Source organism: Triturus cristatus, chromosome 10, assembly GCF_964204655.1.
Source record: "Triturus cristatus chromosome 10, aTriCri1.1, whole genome shotgun sequence".
NCBI lineage: Eukaryota > Metazoa > Chordata > Amphibia > Caudata > Salamandridae > Triturus > Triturus cristatus.
Window position 1 is genome coordinate 59187445 of NC_140593.1, and position 17642 is coordinate 59205086.

Sequence of the window (17642 nt, forward strand, 5' to 3'; positions counted from 1 at the left end):
CTTTGAACCCTACCCCAGGCACGGAGCTCTCTCTGCGCTCCCGCCCATTGTGGGAGCGCACCTGTGTGCTTTGCCCCTCCCCCACGGAAGGAGCTCACTCTGCCCCACCCCTGGCTGCGGGAGAGCACCTGTGTGCTTTGAGCCCTACCCCAGGCGAGGAGCTCTCTCTGCCCTCCCTACCCCTGTGGGAGAGCACCTGTGTGCTTTGAACCCTACCCCAGGGAAGGAGCTCACTCTGCCCCACCCCTGACTGCAGGAGAGCACCTGTGTGCTTTGAACCCTACCCCAGGTGAGGAGCTCTCTCTGCCCTCCCTACCCCTGACTGCAGGAGAGCACCTGTGTGCTTTGAACCCTACCCCAGGCGAGGAGCTCTCTCTGCCCTCCCGCCCATTGTGGGAGTGCACCTGTGTGCTTTGAACCCTACCACAGGCAAGGAGCTTTCTCTCCCTCCCTACCCCTAAGGGAGAGCACCTGTGTGCTTTGAACCCTACCCCAGGCAAGGAGCTCTCTCTGCCCTCCCTACCCCTGTGTGAGAGCACCTGTGTGCTTTGAACCCTACCCCAGGCAAGGAGCTCTCTCTGCCCTCCCTACCCCTGTGGGAGAGCACCTGTGTGCTTTGAACCCTACCCCAGGCGAGGAGCTCTCTCTGCCCTCCCGCCCATTGTGGGAGCGCACCTGTGTGCTTTGAACCCTACCACAGGCAAGGAGCTTTCTCTCCCTCCCTACCCATAAGGGAGAGCACCTGTGTGCTTTGAACCCTACCCCAGGCAAGGAGCTCTCTCTGCCCTCCCTACCCCTGTGGGAGAGCACCCTTGTGCTTTGAACCCTACCCCAGGCAAGGAGCTCACTCTGCCCCACCCCTGGCTGTGGGGAGCACCTGTGTGCTTTGAACCCTACCCCAGGCAAGGAGCTCTCTCTGCCCTCCCTACCCCTGTGGGAGAGCACCTGTGTGCTTTGAACCCTACCCCAGGCAAGGAGCTTTCTCTCCCTCCCTACCCCTAAGGGAGAGCACCTGTGTGCTTTGAACCCTACCCCAGGCGAGGAGCTCTCTCTGCCCTCCCGCGCATTGTGGGAGCGCACCTGTGTGCTTTGAACCCTACCACAGGCAAGGAGCTTTCTCTCCCTCCCTACCCATAAGGGAGAGCACCTGTGTGCTTTGAACCCTACCCCAGGCAAGGAGCTCTCTCTGCCCCACCCCTGGCTGTGGGGAGCACCTGTGTGCTTTGAACCCTACCCCAGGCAAGGAGCTCTCTCTGCCCTCCCTACCCCTGTGGGAGAGCACCTGTGTGCTTTGAACCCTACCCCAGGCGAGGAGCTCTCTCTGCCCTCCCTACCCCTGACTGCAGGAGAGCACCTGTGTGCTTTGAACCCTACCACAGGCGAGGAGCTCTCTCTGCCCTCCCTACCCCTGTGGGAGAGCACCTGTGTGCTTTGAACCCTACCACAGGCGAGGAGCTCTCTCTGCCCTCCCTACCCCTGTGGGAGAGCACCTGTGTGCTTTGAACCCTACCCCAGGCACGGAGCTCTCTCTGCGCTCCCGCCCATTGTGGGAGCGCACCTGTGTGCTTTGCCCCTCCCCCACGGAAGGAGCTCACTCTGCCCCACCCCTGGCTGCGGGAGAGCACCTGTGTGCTTTGAACCCTACCCCAGGCGAGGAGCTCTCTCTGCCCTCCCTACCCCTGTGGGAGAGCACCTGTGTGCACAGTGTTTTACTGCGCTCCTGCTTCAAAGGAGGATTTCTGTCTCCCCCCTTCGGCCGCGGAAGATCACCTGTGTGACCCCCCCCCCCCCCCCAGCAGAGCACATGTGTGCTCTACCCTTCACCCTATCCCTGGAGAAGAGCTCACTCCCCCCTCTGCCCCTCCCCCTGTGGGAGAGCACCTGTGCCCCCAGTCCTGTACTCCGCTCCATGGCCCGGAAGAGGAGCTCATTCCCCCTCCCCCTGCCCCTCCCTCTTAGGAGAGCACCTGTGCGCTCAGTCCTGTACTCCGCTCCATGGGCCGGAGGAGGAGCGCTCACTCCCCTTCCCCCGTGGGAGAGCACCTGTGCGCTCAGTCCTCTACTCCGCTCCATGGCCCGGAGGCGGAGCGCTGTCTGCCCTCCCCCTGTGGAGGGAGTGCCTCTGAGGGTTTCCCCTCCTCCTCTGACATGAACCGCCTGCTCTCGAGTTACTGCGGCTGGATCCTGCCCGGTGCCGCCGCCTGTCCGACTCCAGGTCCCTCGAAGCTCAGGACAGTGGGGCATGGGCCCCGAGGACGCACGCTCCCCGCCTGTGAGTACACACAACCCTACTGTGCGCCGACGCGGTTACAGACGGAAGCTTGAGGGGCTGGGGGTGTGTGAGTACGGCCCAGACAGGGGGTAAAGGAAGGTGCCCAGTGGTACAGCTTCAGCTAGGTGACGGGGGGAGGGAAGGGGTGCTCTGTCTGCAGCCTGTGAATAAAGCGATAGCCAGGGGACATGGGGGCGGGGGCTGTCAGTAACCTGTGAGTAAAGCAATGGACGGCGGTGGGGGGCGGGTAGCTGTCAGCTCCTGTGAGTACAACCACAGACAGGGGAAGGGGAGCTGTCAGCAGCCTGTGAGTACAGCCACAGGCAGGGGAGAGCTGTCAGCAGCCTGTGGATACAGCCACAGATCAGGAGGAGAGCTGTCAGCAGCCTGTGAGTACAGACACAGAAAGGAGAGCTGTCAGCATCCTGTGAGTACAGACAGGGGAAGGGGAGCTGTCAGCAGCCTGTGAGTACAGACAGGGGAAGGGGAGCTGTCAGCAGCATGTGAGTACAGACAGACAGGGGAAGGGGAGCTGTCAGTCTGTGAGTACAGACAGGGGAGGGAGAGCTGTCAGCAGCCCGTGGACACAGACAGGGGAAGGGGAGCTGTCAGCATCCTGTGAGTACAGACAGGGGAAGGGGAGCTGTCAGCATCCTGTGAGTACAGACAGGGGAAGGGGAGCTGTCAGCAGCCTGTGAGTACAGATAGGGGAAGGGGAGCTGTCAGCAGCATGTGAGTACAGACAGGGGAGGGTGAGCTGTCAGCAGCCTGTGAGTACAGCCACAGACAGTGGAAGGGGGCCTGTCAGCATCCCATGAGTAAAGACTGGGGCAGCCTGTGAGTAGAGCCAGGGGAGGGGCAGCTGTCAGCATCTTATGAGCACAGACAGGGAATTAGAGCTGTCAGCAGCCTGTGAGTACAGACAGGTGAGGGGGAGCTGTCAGCAGCCTGTGAACACAGACAGGTGAGGTGGAGCTGTCAGCAGCCTGTGAGTACAGACAGGGGATGGGGAGCTGTCAGAAGCCTGTGAACACAGACAGGTGAGGGGGGGCTGTCAGTAGCCTGTGAACACAGACAGGGGAAGGGGAGCTGCCAGCAGCCTGTGAACACAGACAGGTGAGGGGGAGCGGTCAGCAGCCTGTGGGTACAGCCGAAGCCAGTATCGGACATGCCTGTACCTTGTGAGTTCAAACACAGCCAGTGCCGGACTTGTCTGTACCTTGTGAGTACAGACGCAAGCACAGGGGCGCTGTAAGCAGCCAGTGGAGACACCTATAGCCGAGGGAAGGGCTGCTCTCAGGGCCAGTGGGGGAAGATAGTACTGTATATATTTACAGTTATCGCGACATGCTTCAGGGCACGCCATGACGCACGACGTATATGTGCAGTCAGAAGGGACAGTGGCACATGGGGCACGGCACCAGGAGCGCGAGTGGCTGTGTGGTGCCAGCCCCCACCCCCGTACTGTTTCTATGGGTGGGGTGCGCCTGAAAGAGGTGAGGCGGCGTCTTGTAATATCTGGTGGGGGCGGCGGAATGGCATAAGCTTCCGCTGTTTGGATCTGGGGGCGGGGGATTGGTGGGGTGCCCCCCAGCCCCTCTGGCTTCACACACATTAGCCCTGGGGGCACCATTGAATAATCCGCCTGCCTGCAGCAGGAAGTGCCCACCATTTAAAATTACGCGACTAAATTAGCGTCTCTGGAGCAGAGAACATGTGCCCTGTGGCGCACAACAGTGATTTCTGGCAGTTGTAGGCGCTTTTAATGGGTTGAGGGGGCGACTCTGTTGTACTTCGGAGTTGAAAAGACTGAAAGGGAACAAAAGACGCCTCCGCACCCGGCAAGGGGAGTGACTCGCGCTTTTATAATAATTAAAACTGTTGTTTATATAGCACTTTCATCTAAAGCGCTTCACACTGAACATCGTGTACAGCTCGTACCCAATCTAACCTGAGAATAGTTTCATCGTTCCTGGAAGGATGAATAGATAAGTTGTCCGTGCTAGGATCGGAACCTCAGACCTTCAAGTCAAACGTGGATGTCAGCTGTGAGCGTTTACCCCAATGAGATTCATAAACGTGTATATGTTTCGTCAGTGCACAGAGGCATGCATCTGCTGTGTGTTATTTTATGTATAATGTATATGACACTTTCTATGTAGGCCTGCAGCGACGTTCCGAGCTGTTCTTGGTTTCCCATCACAGAGGGGTGTCTGGTTCGGCTTGGGAAGGCGCGCTAGAATTGGTCTGTACCACTATCTATGTTAGGGGAATGTGTCGGCTTCAGTGAGCTATGAGGGAGTCCCTTAGGCAGATGATGTGCACACACTGTCTTTCTGCGCCTGATGTGTGCACTCCTGGCTTCTTTGTGTGTGTGCAAAAACAACAGTTGATGGACAGAATGCAGAACATTGTCATACATTCACCCCAGTACAGAGATCTGGGCCTAAATCCATCGTTTTTTTGCTCACCATGCCATTCCAGTTTGAACCCAACCATATGCAAATCAGTCTTGACCCTGTGCCTCATGGGAACAGTCCAGTCCAAACTGCCTGGCCAGGTCCTCCCTGGACTGGAAACAAGCATCCTAGGACCGGTTTCGGGGTTTCATGAGACACAGGGTCAAGACTGATTTGCATATGGCCATGTCTGAACTGGGGTGGCGTGGTGAGCAAAATAACGATGGATTAAACCCAGATCTGTGACTGGGGGTGAATGTTTTGCCAATGTGCAACATTCCGTCCATCATCATGTGTGTTTCTTTGTGTGTGTGCCTGTTTCTGTGCCCACTGCTTCCACAACAGACCTCTTGTGTGCATACACTTTGCTATGACTGCTCTTGTGCACACTGCGTCCACGACGGGCCTCTTGTCTGCATACTCTAAGCCCTTCCTGCTCGTTTACACACAATGCCATTCTGCGCCTGCTTCTGTACACCTGACTTGCTTGAGCGTGTCTGTTTCTGTGCACTCAGCTTGCACGCCGGACCTCTTGTGTTCATACACTTTGCACTGCCTGCTCTTGTGCGCACAGCTTGCATGCCGAGCCCCTTGTGTACATACACTTTGCTCGGCCTGCTCTTGTGCACACAGCTTGCACGCTGAGCCTCTTGTGTACATACACGTTGCTTGGCCTGTTCTTATATGCACAAATTGGAAGATGGGTCTTTGCACATGCACTTTGCTCTGTCTGCTCCTGTGTGCACATCTTGCACGCCAAGCCCCTTGTGTACATACACTTCGCTCTGCCTGCTCGTGTGCACACAGCTTGCACGCCGAGCCTCTTGTGTACATACACTTTGCCCTGACTGCTCTTGTGCGCACAACTTGCAGGACGGGTCTTTGCACATACACTTCGCTCTGCCTGCTCGTGTGCACACAGCTTGCACGCCGAGCCTCTTGTGTACATACACTTCGCTCTGCCTGCTCTTGTGCACACAGCTTGCACGCCGAGCCTCTTGTGTACATACACTTCGCTCTGCCTGCTCTTGTGCACACAGCTTGCACGCCGAGCCTCTTGTGTACATACACTTTGCTCTGATTGCTCTTGTGCACACTGCTTGCACACTGGACCTTTTGTGTACATACACTTTGCCCTGACTGCTCTTGTGCGCACAACTTGCAGGATGGGTCTTTGCACATACACTTCGCTCTGCCTGCTCTTGTGCAGACTGCTTGCACACTGGACCTTTTGTGTACATACACTTTGCTCTGATTGCTCTTGTGCAGACTGCTTGCACACTGGACCTTTTGTGTACATACACTTTGCCCTGACTGTTCTTGTGCGCACAACTTGCAGGACGGGTCTTTGCACATACACAAGTCGCTCTGCCTGTTCTTGTGCACACAGCTTGCTCCGAGCTTGTTGGAGCCCTGTAGTTTGAACTTTGCACACGCCTGTCGCTGCCTGTAACACGATCCCCGGGGCTCTCACTGTGGGAAAGCTCCCCGGCCGCCAGTCACAGGGGCACAGCTGTTGTGAACATCGGATGTCGCCGACACGACTACAAGAGGCGCCCAGTGCCGGTGTGGGCTCGCGCGGCGCTGAGGCAGGGACAGCCGTCGTGTGGTTTGTTTATTAGAAGTATTGTCTCTCTTACTCGCGCCGGTGCGCTGTTAGAAGTGATAGCCCCCCTCTCATTGTACCAAGCCCTAAACAAGCACTACACAAGCCAACACTCGGTGTTGTTGTATAGTGACAGGTTCTTGTGTAGCGCCAAGAATGCTTGGGTGCAGGCCCAAAGACACGTTGGAGGACAGACTCAACCGCTAGTGCAAAACAAAGACGCAAACATTTCTTGCACAAGAACAATGGTTATGGTCGCTCGGGGTCAGGTGGAGACTGCCCAAGGTAAGACGTGGCACGTGCCCCGGGACGGAATGGTGCGCTGTGGCATCCGATAACATTCTGGGCCCCGAGGACCCAATTACAAGCCCCCCCACACCCCAAATAACAGGAAACAATTTGTGGATTATGGAGTTTTTCGCGCCATAATCTGGACACTTGGGTATTCACTGCGTCATTTGCACCCGTGACATTTCTGCGCGTCTTATTGTCTGAAATATAACAACGGAGGTAGAACTCCGAGGGGCAGTGTTCTTGTGGTGGCAATGTTTGCAAACAGGGGTCGCAAATTAACGATGTGATCGTAACAAGGCCTAAATGTTGAAAGTTTGGAAACTACGCCTATAAACGCGGAGTAAAAACATTTGCTTGACATATTTCCGAGGCATTTTACGGTTTTTAAATATCTTTTTCGTTTTATTAAATGATCATATAGCCGAGTACGGTATAGGGTGATTGAATATGTATTCCACGTTTGAAAAAAGGAATATTCAAGATTTACACGTTCAAAAATAATTAAATTTTCAAGTTTATATAACAAAGTTTCATTATATCTACAAAGGAACTTTCTCAGTGGTACTTCAGTGACCTGCAGTTCATAGCCTAAATCCGTGCGAGGCCCACTTGTCTTTACAAAGCAGTACAAAAGGGGGTGGTGATGGACAGAGCATCAGAACCAATCAAACACTCACACCCAGTCAACGATGGATTTAGGCCCAGATCTCTGTACTGGGGTGAATGTATGACATTGTTCTGCATTCTGTCCATCAATTGTTCTTTTTGCATTTGTCACCCCGAGTGGAAGGGTATGCCCAGACGTGGGTCCGGTGTTCTCCATGCTCCAGGAATCAAGCTATCCTGGCTGACGAGGGGTGAAACCCCGAAACCGGTCCTAGGATGCTTGTTTCCAGTCCAGGGAGGACCTGGCTTGGCAGTTCGGGCTGGACTGTTCCCATGGGGCACAGGGTCAAGACTGATTTGCATATGGCTGGGTTCAAACTGGAATGGCATGGTGAGCAAAAAAACGATGGATTTAGGCCCAGATCTCTGTACTGGGGTGAATGTATGACATTATTCTGCATTCTGTCCATCAATTGTTGTTTTTGCATTTGTCGCCACTTGTCTTTACATCCTTCCTAGGTCGGTACATTGAGAATCATGACATTGGATAATGCCATCACCCATTCATTACAGCGCTTAGAAACACCCAAAGTGAAGCAGGAAGCGCTATATAGGCATGCTGTCTGATACTGCAATTCTGGTCAAATTGGAACTTTTCATTAAACGGCTTTTGTCGGGCTGGAGTAAAATACAGGAATAAGCACTTAATCCTGAAACGAGGGTCGCTAGAGAGGGGTTCCAGGAAGGCCTCTCCCGCATGGCACATGGACCAGAGCTGGTGACTCCCACTCACCAGAGGTCCAAGCAGCCCTCCAGAGGCGGGAGGGTGAGGAACAGAAGATGCAGGAGACCTGGAGGAAGGGAAGGGTCAGGCAGAGGAGGGAAACTGGAGAGGGGGGATGGAAGGACCGTGGAGAGAAAGAGAAGGACAAGAGATGGGCACGCCATCTAGCGGGCAGGGGACTGGCTCGTACCAACCAAATTAGGTGGTCGATCAGTTATTTTTTTTTAAATTCAGCTTTGAATATATGATTTTAAAGAGAACTATAAGCTTGTTTTACAGCCCAAACCCACCGGTATACACGATTTACAAAACAAATAATAAAAGCAGGAACTCTTTTCGAAGTCATTGCACTGTGGTCAGCAATACAAGTGTGGAAAGAAGTGTTAAAGAGAAGTTTCACAAACACGACCTCGTGAGTGAGCCCCCTGTGACGTCTATCTCAGCACGCGCTCGAGGAACTCGTCCAAAATGATTGTATCCTGGGATCGTTGCACGCTTCCGTCTTGCCTAACCACCTGTTGGCGACGTCATGGATGCGTGAGTCGGTTTCAGTCTTGAGGAGTACGGGGTCCGGGCTTGGACAATATTGTCAGAAAGGTTTTTATGCCCACTTGTAGATATCTGTAAGTGAACGCCGATAGTGGGCCACACCAAAAACGTACATCAGGCTTGGAGCCTGCAAAATGCTTCCCATTGGTTGATTTCCTTGTCAGTCTCATGTGCTCACTTCTTCTCCTCCTTCTTGTGTTTTTTCCTTCTCCTGGAGCACAGCTTCTGACCGTCCTTTCAAGTGGTCGCCTTGCATCCTTCCACTTAAGTTTTTTTTCTTTCAGCACTCTGTGAGAGTGGATGTATTTACAAGTTCTCTTCCCTCCTGCTGCTTCCCTTCCCCAAAGATGGCCCCACCACCACACTCCATGTTACTCCCACACCCCCTCCCCACTTCGCTCCCATTGCTTTCTCCGCCCCTCCCTGGATTTAACATTGTTTTTTTTGGGGTGGGGGCATCCCCTGTCCCCAGCCTCAAGCACCTCCATTGCTCCCTTGCCCCAGCCCACTCACCCACACACACTCATCTGTTGCTTTCCCGACCCCTCACTCTCCATAATTTATTTTAAATACATTTTATTTTTTGGAGGGCCCAGTAGCTACCATTTGGTGGCAGGTTGTTCTGCAGCACAAAAGATAAAACACACTTTTGTGCTGCTAAAATTACTTTTTTATTTACCAATCCAAAATGCATCCACCATCTTGAATCAATAAATAAGCAACGCGCTCAAGTCCTTCCCCAGGCGTGTGCATGCATGACAACATGTGCACACATACATCATCACGCATGCGTGCGTGCACCTAGGGAATAAAGTGGCCCCGTCAGCGGCCTATTTATTTATGTTTGTTGATGTTTACTTTTTTGCTTTCTTCCAATGCTGCAGAGGCGTCTCCAAAAATAATTTTCAAAGCCAGTAAGTCATAAAGGCGAACCCCATTGGCTTTGTCAGTGGTACTTTAGAGTGTCCTGTATTTGTACACCCGAGATACTGCTGTGTTGATGCAATCGTTGAGATCCCCCCCCCCCCAATATTAATACATTGGAAAATGATGGGTGTGTCCGGTGAACCCTTCTCAAAATAAAATCAAAGTAAGCTCTATAAGGTTTTGTGAAAAATTGAAATTCATCTCAGATGGTTGCAAAATGTGCATCTAGTCTTTAATTTATTTTCACAATTATTGTATTTCCTGTTTAAACTCTGGAATAAATGTATAATGAAATGAGAGAGGAATGGTGGGGTCAAAGGATAAGGGTTGAGGGAAATATGAAGAAAGAGAGGAGAGAAGGAAGGAGAGGGTTAAGCGAGATGGCAGGAAAAACAAGAAAGGAACCTGGAATAGGAGTTTGATTTTGAAAAGAGGAACTGGTGCACTGGCGGCCAGCTCAGCAGAGAGGCCAAGTGTTGTATGGTCGTGGAGTGTAAAGACCCCGTTCAGCCTCCAGAGCAGGTTGGATCTTCTCATGAGGGCAGAGTTAGGAGCGGGCTCTGGTGAGCAGTATGAGAACCTTGCCCCGATGTCCCTGTGGGGAGCAGGCACTGGTTGGCAGTGTAAGCTGGCACTGCGTAGGACAGTATGATAGACTGGGAACTGCGTAGGACAGTATGATAAACCGGGCACTATGTAGGGCAGAATGATAAACTGGGCACTATGTAGGGCTGTATGATAAGCTGGCACTGCATAAGACATTATAATAAGCTGCCACTGTGTTGGGTAGTATGGTAAGCTGGCACTGTGTTGGGTAGTATGGTAAGCTGGCACTGTGTTGGGCAGTATATGATGTCCTTGAGGTACAATGTAAAAAGCCAGCATCGGTGAGCAGTGCGGGGGAGGGGGGGGGGGGCACAGGCGAGAAATGTGCTGGTGAGCAGCATGTGCAGCTGGCACTGGTGGGCAGTTTGATTAGCAGGTATTCGTGGGCAGTATGAGGATCCTACACTGGGGGTAGGAGGCAGTGTTAGAATGTGGCATCTGCGAGCTGGGCAAGATGCTGGTACCTGCAAGCTGCATGGGAAGCTAACGCTGGTGGGCAACGTCAACTGGCATTTATGGGCAGTGAGAAGCTGGCATTGGTGGGCAGCAAGAAGCTGGCATTGACAGCAAGGAGCTGGCATTGACAGACAGCGAGAAGTTGGCATTGATGACAGCGAGGAGCTGGCATTGGTGGGCAGTGAGGAGTTGGCATTGGTGGGCAGCGAGGAGCTGGCATTGGTGGGCACGGGCAATGCATAGGACTTTAAGCCCCACATCTCTCACCCGACAGCTTTCATTGGCACCAAGTTCACTTGTAGTGCCAGTGCAGTAGGAACACTCGAGGGAGGGGCCCACCGTGGGCACGGCAGACACCCGCACTCTTCTGCTCTTGGGTCTTGACAGCACTCTTGGGGTAGCTGCTTCGTGTTCTATCGAGAGGGATCTTCTTGCACTGGTCCAATACCATGTTAGAGACACTTCCTGTGGACACTAGCCTGCTGGCACCTAGTTACAAGTGTGAGGCACATGCCCTGGCAGACCTGTATCTCTGTGGTGAGGTGCCCACTGTGAAGCACGCTGGATGAACAATCTTCAGCGCAGTGGCGGCTGCTGCCAATCTATAGTGGTGAGGCGGCGCAGTGGGGGAGAATAAAAAGACTGACCTACCTTCCGCTTCCACTGACGCTGCCGGCCGCCTCGATGCTCCTCTCCTCCTGGCAGCCCATGGGCCACAAAGCACAGGCTCCCCACCTAATCCAGACGTTGCTCTCACGCTATACCTTGCATGAGAGAAGCACCGGGATTGGCCTGGCCGTGCTGGTCTGACGCTCGCTCAGACACAGGGAGCCTCTGCCTTTTCTCCACCCGGCTGTGCCACCGAGCTCGGGTTGGAGGCTGCTAAATGCGCATGTCGGTTTGGCCAGCCTAAGACAGCTGGCCAAACTGACTTCCACACTTACAAGTGCCCACCGCTGCTCCTCCCTGCCATGGCCCGGCCCAGCACTGCCCTGACTATGCTATCGGCTTATGCGCTCATTCAGGCCGTGCTAAGTAAAATGATGATCACATTCCTTAGCGCGTTTCTCTGCTCCAGGGTGAGCCGGTGCAGTGACGTCAGAGCGGTCCTTACATGATGAGTGGTCCTAAGGGTGAAGCACAGCAGGAGGGCTTCGTTTTGAATTGTAGTTTTTCGATTTACTGTTTTTGGGGAGCACCCATGCTGCGCCTACCCAGTGAGACCCCAAGCTCTGTGGTTTCCAACCTATGGATGTTTTGAAGGTGCGAGAATGTTCCCCTGATCATATTTAGAGTTCCCTAGTCTGTTTTCTCTTTTTATTGTTTTTTCCCCTCAATAAACTGAGGCAAGTAGCATTTTTTCCTGTCTGTATTTAGTTTTTCAAACTCTGGAAAAACGAAAAGTAGTGTTTTTTTAGTGACTCCCAATGGTACCATTCATGACTGCCAGGCCCATAGCTGTGCAAAGTGATAGGATGAAGCCTTAATGAGGAGGCGGGACCTCCTAATATATTTCCGTTTGCGCAGACATTTGCACAGAGATCTAGGTGTTGACCTGCTGGGCGACCATCTCCGCAAACGCAATGAGAAATTCTACAAAGGACTAGATCAAAAGGAAAACCCACTGATCAAGAAACTTTCTGACTCTCTACAAACCCTTTTGACCGCTGTCTGCGGCCCATCACAGCGCTGACCGTATGAACCAACTTCACCTGTGACAAAGTGTCGCAGAGCAATAAGAAAACAAAATGGTGACCAAAAAGGTCAAAATGAATGTGTAGTAATGAGGCTACAGCCTCGGGATCTAACACACAGCGCTGTCAGAAGGAATCCGAGAGCCAGAGAAGACGACATTCATGTGCGCGGGTTCTGCGGTGCACTTGTTTTCTCGCTAGAAGCCATTAAACCTGCAGATATCGAGAGGGAATCCGCGATTACGGAAATATAAGTATATTACTCACACTTTTTTTTCACATAACAAAGTATGTATGGATTAATACCACTAAAATGGGCAAACAATTTGGGAGGAAAGATTTGCCTTTCGGAGGGCAGGAGTGAAAAGGGCAGTTCAAACTCTGTCCAAGAGCTCTCACTTTCGAAGTTAGCAAGGGGGGCCCTCTCAGAGCTCAGTGGCCCCTCTCAGAGCTCATGGGCCCCTCACAGAGCCCAGGGGCCAGGAGAGCAGGGTGTAAATGTCTTTCTTTTTTTTTTTAAACGTCATTTTCCCTCATTGTTGTCATCTGTTGATTCCCCTCCCCACCTCTCCCACCGTTCTTACCTGCATGGGCCGCTCCCGCAGGGGCCCCTCCCAGAGCTCAGGAGCCAATGAAAGGTTATCAAGTCCCGGTTATTTCTTGGATGTGGTTCCTTTCATAGTCGGGTAACTCTTATGCATCTAAAACTGTGCATCTTTGAAGCAATCTGGATGGCTCCACAATAGACGATGGGCCGGTATCTAAGTTCTAGCTGTGGGCTGCTTTTTTGGGCTGCGTGGTTGCTGATTTGGGATCTCTCTGTGCTGTTCAGATGACGCCATCGGCCCAGCGAGGTCCTGAGCGGCCTTTCCGGAGGCAGATGGGCCTTTGTTACCTCCCTTTTACCAACCGGGAGCGGAGTTGTCATTCCCAGTCTCTCGCTGGGCCCGCCCATTAATACATGCAGATTGTGCTGGAACAAGCACTGGATATGTGATAGTGTTCCAAATATGTAGCTCAATAAGCATACACAGTAAAGGACTTTCCGAAGGCGTCACCGGCAGCCATCCGTAGCCTGGTCCTACTTGAAGCCTCCTTTTATCAGATAAGTCCTTTACTGTGTATGCTTATTGAGCTACATATTTGGAACACTATCACATATCCAGTGCTTGTTCCAGTTTCTACGTTGAATTTCTTCTATTGCAAGAGGCTTTCCAGAATAGAATATTACTGATTTTAACATTAAGTAGGACCAGGCCGCTTTTCCAATATACCTATATGAAGCTTGTTTGACAACCAGACATCAGACCTTTTCGTGAAACTGTTGATTTTAAAATGAATAAGACATCTTGGCACATCCGGTGCATTGCATTTTAATCAGCCATTTATTAGAATTAAAGACATCCACCAACTATGGAGTTGCAAGTTTTAATCACTAGGAACTCATCACCTTGAAACGGGATCTATAATTGTGTGGCTTTCCTGAAGAAGGCGTTGTATACGCCGAAACACGCGTCGAGTTAATAAAGATATTGCCACTTTTTAACTTTTTATTTATACATATTGATTAAATGTAATGTGTTAAATATTGTTTCATTTTTTAGATGTTTTGTATAAATATCATTTGTTTAAATAATATGAGAAGAAATTATTAAAATAGTAACAAATTTGAACATATTTTTTCCGTCTTCCTTGGTCTTCTTATTGTCATAGATATTGTGTAATTTGTTTACTTTATTGACATGCCTAGGAGTTTTTGTCATTACTATTCAAGTCCCTGTCCTAGGAATTGAACTATCCATTGTTCAGGGGGTCCTTGTTTTTTCTCATCTGTAGCAGTTTACCCCCAGCCTGTCTTCGCTGATTCTCTTCTGGGTTCCTGACTGCCTGCACCTGGCTGCGGTCGTGACCCAGAGTGGTCTGTGGCAGTTTACACCCAGCCTGTCCTTACTGACTCTCTTCCTGGTCCCTAGATGCCTGCACCTGGCTGTGGTCGTGACCCAGAGTGGTCTGTGGCAGTTTACGCCCAGCCTGTCTTCACTGGTTCTATTCTGGGTTCCTGACTGCCTGCACCTGGCTGCGGTCGTGACCCAGAGTGGTCTGTGGCAGTTTACACCCAGCCTGTTCTTACTGACTCTCTTCCTGGTTCATAGCTGCCTGTACCTGCCTGTGGACCCAGAGTGGTGTGTGGCAGTTTACCCCCAGCCTGTCTTCACTGGTTCTATTCTGGGTTCATAGCTGCCTGTACCTGCCTGTGGACCCAGAGTGGTGTGTGGCAGTTTACCCCCAGCCTGTCTTCACTGGTTCTATTCTGGGTTCATAGCTGCCTGTACCTGCCTGTGGACCCAGAGTGGTCTGTAGCAGTTTACACCCAGCCTGTCTTCGCTGATTCTCTTCTGGGTTCCTGACTGCCTGCACCTGGCTGTGGTCGTGACCCAGAGTGGTCTGTGGCAGTTTACACCCAGCCTGTCCTTATTGACTCTCTTCCTGGTCCCTAGATGCCTGCACCTGGCTGCGGTCGTGACCCAGAGTGGTCTGTGGCAGTTTACACCCAGCCTGTCCTTACTGACTCTCTTCCTGGTCCCTAGATGCCTGCACCTGGCCGCGGTCGTGACCCAGAGTGGTCTGTGGCAGTTTACACCCAGCCTGTCTTCACTGATGTTCTTCCGGGTTACTAGCTGCCTGTGTCTGTGAATCCGGGTTGGCCTGTGTCTGTTTCACCCCATGGCTCCTGGCCCTGCTTCCTCATTAGGCAATGAATTTGGGTCCCTCCAGGATGGTCTCTACTTGATTCGGTCTCCACACTTTTGTCACCAATAGATAGATAACTTTATTGTTTTTAATTAGTTAAAATCATTACAAATTACTAAAATGATATTAAAAATCATCATTAGTTAAAACAATGTTTGTCATTTACATTAAAATTAGATTATGAAAAACATAATAAAGACCATTCATATGGACAAGATAGTTCTGAAAGTTATTTAAAAACAACTTGTAAGAATTTAGGCACGCGGCAAAGTTCCTGTATGTCCCTTGTACTGAATGTATGAGAGGCAACACAATCGCATTTATCTCTAGTCATTAAAAAGTAAAATTTTAAAAAAGTTAGTCCATAACTTCCAGTTTTGGCAGGATATTCTTTTGGTAATTCCGATATCCTCCTTTGATCTTTTCAAACATACAAATGCAACCAATGCGTTTCGCCCCTAAACAAGTGCTTCTTCAGGGCACTGTGGCTAAAATGTAGCAAGCAACCAACGCGAAGGTGGCCAAAGTCCTGACACGACTCTTGTTCCTCTTCACCTTCAATAGACAGTCCTGCAATAACTGTAGTTAAACACTTGAGAAAAGTCGATTCCTGATTCTATACAGCAACACCATGTGTTTTTTTTAAGCAAAATAGTTGACGTGCATATGGACAATCGTGGTCCCGACGGTCCCTGTTTAAGGGGGAAACGCGTTGGTTGCATCTGAACGTTTGAAAAGATCAAAGCAGGATATCGGAATTACCAAAAGAATATCCTACCAAAACTGGAAGTTATGGACTAACTTGTTTGAAATTGTAGTTGTTACTAAATAGGGCTAATTGTGATTGTGTCGCCTCTCATCCATTCTGTGTGATTGTCTTTTGTTTATGACTATGTGGCAGCTGCTCATTGGAGGTGGGCAACATTGTTGGTCCAGTTTGTAATGTGCATGTGACTATACTGGGCGGTGCAGTGACCACTCACCTAGCTGCCATTTTTTCTTCAGTCCCTTGAACTGAGCCAGCGTTTTAATGTACATTCTGTTATTCTATCAGCCAGAAAAATCCGTTTAATGCAGATTTGCCTTGGAGATGCAGGATGGATTCGTGTTTGTAGTCACAAAGCCTACATCTTGGGCTCGTAATCGATTGAAGAGACCAACATGCATTAAATTATTTTATGTGTAAACAAAAGACAATACGGCTGACCAATGTTAAGCACATCAATTTCCAAGTAAATGTTCAATTTTTGAATTGGTGCAAATCACGTCCAGAGCAGGCCGTACTTGTGCTCTCTGGAAACCAGATATGCAAACTTTTAGAAGAATGGACGGTGCACCAGAGAATAAAAGTCTTTTCAAACGATCCAAATTTCGTCTTTTATTCTTTATTTAAATTCTAAAATTCAGACTCAGCCAACGCGTTTCGTTCCTTACGAACTTCGTCAGGGCCAAAACATCACATGTGAACACGCTCCAAAACGTCACTAAATAATCAACTCCAGGGTGGTACTTGTTTCAAAAGTCCGAAAAATGAGTGGCCTCTCCAATAATCAAACGGTATAGGTACCCCTGAGTCATATGTACGTCACAAAACAATCAAATTGTAGTAAAGATTCCAGACCACTTCAAAAGGGAACTGTATGCATATTTAATCAACAATGTCGTTGTATATTTTGATGCCAATGTGTTGGCTCCATTTTCTGACTAAAAGTCTACTTCTTCCGAGTCCGCGACGAAAAAATTAAATTATTTTATGGGAAAGAGAATAAAACGCATTTGGAGTATTATCTGTCGATATAGGCATTTACTGGTTCCGTTAAGTAAAACTGAGTATGCAGGGAAGTATATGCGTGCATGATAAAATTAGCAAATCTAGTTTTGGCCTACTCATTTGTGCCATCAGTGCAACCTGGCAGTAATGTGTGTGATTTAATTGCAGTTTTGTCAGTCTTATAGCCGTGTTCCTGCTTCCAGGTCTTGCATCGCGTCTGATAGATATCTGGACCATAGGTGATTGGTGACTAAAAGGATCAGTGGTTTAACTGGTGATGTATTTCAGACCGCCCTTTATTTCACTGATTACAAGATGACAATATTTTAAAAAGTTGGCTTTATATACTAAGGACTTTAGTCAGATTTCGGCGGACGGTTTACTCCGTCACAATGTTGACGGATATCCCACCCACAGTAATATTAATACCACAGGATATAATGGGATTTATATTTTGGCGGACGGGATATCAGTCACCACTGGGACGGAGTAGCCCCTCCGCCGAGATCTAAGGCCAAATTCCAAACATAACAATCATCATTTTTGATTTATGTTGGTTTATTTCCAACTTAATTTCTAGATTGAAGAGCAGTAATTTAGTTAGGGCTCTCTGAAAGCCAGTGTACTTTTGGTCAGGTATTACTTTGTCATCAGCATACGGCAGAATTTGTAGTCGGTGATTCTGTATTTTTGGTGGAAATGATCTGGCTTTGCTTAGTGCAGTGCCGCTGTCGGCTGTATAGAGGCAGAAACGTGCAGGGTCTGGTACACGCCCCTGTTTACGACCACTGTAGGTGTTTATTTACTTTCAAACACCATGGCCATTACCGTCTGTTTTTTTCAACCCAAGTGTCGGACCATAGTGAA

At 50.3% G+C, this 17642-nt stretch overlaps 1 protein-coding gene across 1 annotated transcript in view; it reads left to right on the forward strand.

The window, feature by feature from the left end:
* Positions 1-2133: 2133 nt before the first annotated feature.
* The window catches only part of WIPF3 (WAS/WASL interacting protein family member 3), a 162540-nt gene continuing 147031 nt past the window's right edge, over positions 2134-17642 (forward strand). Inside the window, exon 1 of the mRNA XM_085630412.1 lies at positions 2134-2272. The gene's annotated coding sequence lies outside the window, so the exon portion shown is untranslated. The remainder of the gene's footprint in view (positions 2273-17642) is intronic.